The sequence below is a fragment of the Lissotriton vulgaris genome, chromosome 1_1 (genome assembly GCF_964263255.1).
Source record: "Lissotriton vulgaris chromosome 1_1, aLisVul1.2, whole genome shotgun sequence".
In the NCBI taxonomy this organism is placed as follows: domain Eukaryota; kingdom Metazoa; phylum Chordata; class Amphibia; order Caudata; family Salamandridae; genus Lissotriton; species Lissotriton vulgaris.
In genome coordinates, this window is record NC_141685.1 from 1,204,750,291 (window position 1) to 1,204,754,942 (window position 4,652).

Here is a 4,652-nt window from a genome sequence, read left to right on the forward strand (position 1 = left end):
TAGCTTGCTACCATCCTAGATCCCTATTCTTAGCTTGTTTTGGTCCTTTTCAGGCCTCTTTTCAAACCTAGAAGCATAAACTAGAGGATAGCCGCTTTATATGATGATAGATCCCTTATTTCTGACTCTAATCCATCTATTGCCTATTGGCTTTGACATAATTATGTGTCCTTTCATCATTCTCAGGCCTGAAGACCTATAGTAGAGGGTGGATCCTGTAGTTCTGACTTTATATTGCCTATTGGTAGGGTTTGTGTATGTATTTTGATAGAGCTATGTGTCTATTTCATCCTTTTCGGGCCTACAAGGCCCAGAACAAGAGATACTCCATTTTGCTTTCTGCCTCTGCAGACTGCGATGTTTGTAGGTCAAGTGTGATGTTTTAGTTATGAGGTGTTGTTCGCTCTTTGCAAACTAGAGAGAACCGGCCGGAGCTGAATCTTATCAAGAAATTTCCCAGGGGCTCAAGTCTCTAGACGAAACAAGCAGTTGATCACTGTGAGGGCGTCTGGAGCAGGGAGCCTGGTACATGGATTTGGTGGGAGGAGGCTACTGGCTGGAACTTTCCACTAGGGGGTAGCACTCTATGTTATCGAAGTGCAGAGAGGCAGAGTGGTCAGATGGATCTTGGAATGGTAGAAATCAGATGGTTTTTGGAGTGGAAGAGAGCAGTCAGAGATTATCTTTGAAGTTTGAACTGTCAGCTGGAGCTGCCAGTTTGTCAGAATGTATTGAAGCAGTTGCCAGTGAGATGAAAGAGTTGAAGCTGCCAGTTGGAGCTTTTGGAGCAGTTGTAGCCAGTGGAGTGAAGCCGTGGTGACAGAGGGAGAGAGCCCTGATTCCACCAGAGAGAGAGAAACATTCCTTTCTTATAAGGTGAGGTATTCTAAACTAGTTTGCTTTACACTTAATCATTCACTTTCCTTTATTTCCTAGGCTATATTCCCCAGTGTATTGTTGCACTGATTAATCCCTTTTCTTTTAGCGGTGTGCAGTCCTGTTATAATTCATTACTTCCTTTTTTAGCTATCAGCAGTTCCTGTCAGCTATATGTGGATGTGTTAGTAATCTGATCTTTCTTGTTTGCCATTCTAATAAAGAGACCCCGCAGATCTGTGTATTCCTTAGATGTGTCTATTTCCCTTTACTTTTCAGGCTATGTCTAGATTGCTAGTTATTGTGATATTATAATTTGCTATTGTGTAATAAAGGGACCCCAGTTCTTAGTGAACCACTGTGCAGGTGTTGTTTTTATGATGAGACTAACCTTTCTTCTAGTCAGATGCTTGTATGTGGACGGATGTGTTTCCCGTCCGGGTAAGTGGTAACTGAGCAAGGGAGCAGGGAGCACCTAAATTAGAGAATAACCTTTGCATGTTGTGATTTGGCAATTCTTGTGTGAGAGGATTGAGCTGTCTATCTACCACATAAAATATAATATTGTGTATGAGACATCCCCAGTAGATATTAGATATATAGAGAAACTTCCCAACAAAGAGAGAGAGAGAGTTGAAGGTATCAATAGGACAGTGATCGCCGTTGTGTAGCGGCGTTAGTGAGAGCACCGGAGGGATACGGTGTGCATCGTCACACGATTGTGGCGGCAGCGTGAGCACCGGGAGGATACGGTGTGTATACCCGCAGGATTGCAGCTTGAGTGAGCACCGGGAGGATACGGTGTGTATACCCGCAGGATTGCGGCTTGCCTGAGCACTGATTGAGGTCAGTGTGTAATGGTAGATGCATTAGAACTGCTCTCCACCATGAGGAAGAGAGTAGCATAGTCTGGGCCAGATTGCCGTGAGACTATAAGGTGAGATCATAGGATGTGACATGGAATTCCTTAGTAATCAGTGAGTATTCCTATTAATCCTATAGATTTAGTGGTGTTTTTGATGATATGAGCTTGTATAATGCTAATTCCCCATCCCCAGGTAGGTACCTAGGTACTGTGGTAAGTAGGCTCTGGGGAGGGAGATGGGTATGTTTCAGCTGGATTGGTGGTGTCTTGGTGAGCTGGTGATATCTGGTCTGAAAATACGGTCGTTACAGGTGTGCTCATGGGTCTTTAATTTAAATTTCTTATCTCCCTCATTTGCAGGCAGTATATAGCAGTTATTGTTCTCTGTGAAAAGCAAAACTATCCTTCCCTCTTTATCAAGGAAAATCTGAAATATACTCTCTCTCTACAGGAAGGACGGGTAACTTGTGGAAATATCTGAATATGAATTAAACTGCTGATTCTGAGTCACTTTTTTTGAGGCTAGCTCCTCTTCGGGTACAAGAACTTCAATACCACAACATTTTAATTTATCACTGTTTGACATTATTAGATGGGAGATAACTTTAGATACAAAATGTACTCTTGCTCCCCTAGGATTATTATATTTCATTTGGAAGTCAGGGATTTCGGTAAAACAACCCAATAGAAAGGACCTGTTCATATTGGGCTCATGATAAAAAAGAAAATCTATAGGATAAGGTGCAAAACGTGAGTGATTGACATGGCAAATTACCTCAGAAACATTTTCAGAAGGATGATAAATAACATTACTACCTAAAAAGGAAGAAAATGATGAAGCATTGGGATTCAAGTTACTCTGAACAATGGAAGGAACGCTTAGATCTAGTACAGTTGCATCTTGCGAAGATTGAATTGAGGCACTAGGATTCAAAAAAGGTGACAGTGGACCCAATACATTTATTTTTTACTTGACCGCCGCCCTACTTCTTCAAGGTGTTCGTATCAGAGTTCGATGACAGATTTAAAATTAAATTAGGGTTGAAGCATAGCCGATTTACCCTTTTTTTATTTTTCCTTCAACGTTTTGCCCTTTTTTTCTTCTTTTTCTTCTTCTTGCAAATGCTGTTGCTATTGTTCTTAATATCGTTTTCCTTAGTAGGAGAATAACCAGCTTTAGTTCTCCCACTTTGGGAAGCTCAGGATATTTTGCACCTGTTTTTAGAAAAATGGGGAAAACATTTCCAATTATATTTGATGGTTCCTTGTTAGCTTGCTGGAAAGTGCAGATACTGGAATTGTGTCCTCAGGTTTGAAAAGCTGTTGTAGAGAAGAATTGTGTAAGTCGTTGAATATTACTACATTTGCTATACCTTTCAATTTATTTTTATTTTTCAAACTAGGAGAGTGCGTACCGACCTGAGCGCCAAAGTCCCGCCCTTTAACATGGGAGAGAGAGCATGTTTTGAGTAGATTTGCGTTGATAGCAGTTATCCTCCAATGATGGAGGGGGAGAGGGACCCTAACCAGGATGATGTTTACAGGAAAGGAGTAGGCTGGTTTTACCAGGCAAGAGTCTTAGTCAGGGCCAAAAGAGAATCCAGGATATAATCAGAGTTACTTACTGATTTCTCCATTAAGACTCAGATGGAAGACAAAACTCTTTCCAGGCACAGTAAGGATTCAGACATCATCATTTTTGTCTCTGGATTTTTTTTAAGGGATGAAAAATTGGGGACAAATCAGAAGAGGTGGACCCCCTTGAATTTAATATACTTGTTCCGCTGGCTGTACTACTAAACAGCTGCAACTTAACAGGGAGATCCTTAGGGAGAGCCTGTGAATTGAAGGAAAGCTAAGTGAGAGGATTATGAATTCTGGATGACTACACATTAGGATATATTAATAATGAGGTCTGGGAGGATAACATTTTTCATCATAGGGCTTCCGTCTTCTGGGGCTAGACAAGGTACCCCTTCAGGTTGGATAACTCCATTAGTAAGGGAGTGGATGGTGAAATTTGCAAGCAGAGAGTCTTCCTCTGCCAACATCGCTAGGCCAAGTTCCTCCAATTTGGGAAGATAGATTAATATTTCGTCAACAATATCATACATGCCAACATTTCAGAAGAGCAAAGTGGGAGAATTAAAAAAAAAAATCGGGAGAATGGGGCATTGAATCGGGTTAATGGCATGTATGGACTTTGAAAGTGGCTGCTGCAGGATCGGGCATTTGAAACGTAAATGCACGTGTTTTTTTAAACTTTCAGATGCACGGAGCGCAATGGCAGGCAGAGAGAAAGTGATGCAAGTGTTGTGCACTGGCCTGGCAGTGCATGCACTCCTCCTCCCCCTCCTGTGTGGCAGCCTGGGGGCTGTAACAGCTTCCCCGCGCACACACAGCCGCCCCAGTACTTCACACGTCTTTAAAAGACCATTGCCTTGTTAGTGACGCTTTGTTGGCTTTTCTCCCCTTCTAGAGCCCCTGCATCGCCACTCTGAATATTGCTGGAATAATTAGCACCTTACACAATACCAAACCCTGTCAGCTAAAAGCCCTGAGGAATCGGGTTTTTGCTTGCAGGAATCGGGAGGCGGGAGACTAACCTTGAAATCGGTAGTCTCACGCCTGAATCGGGAGGGTTGGCATGTCTGCAATATCACCAACTCGAAAACATGAATAAAACCATCATATGGTAGAATTCTTCCAACAAATGTCAGAGCTCTACCATACGCGGTGATATATCAATGATGAAACCCTAAGAATTCTACCATATGATGGTTTTATTCATGTTTTCGAGTTGGTGATATGGTTGACGAAATATTAATATATATAATATCTTCGAAAAGAATGTCACCAATTGTTTCATTGACCACTTGAGTGGAATCTATATAATACAGATGTGTCCGCT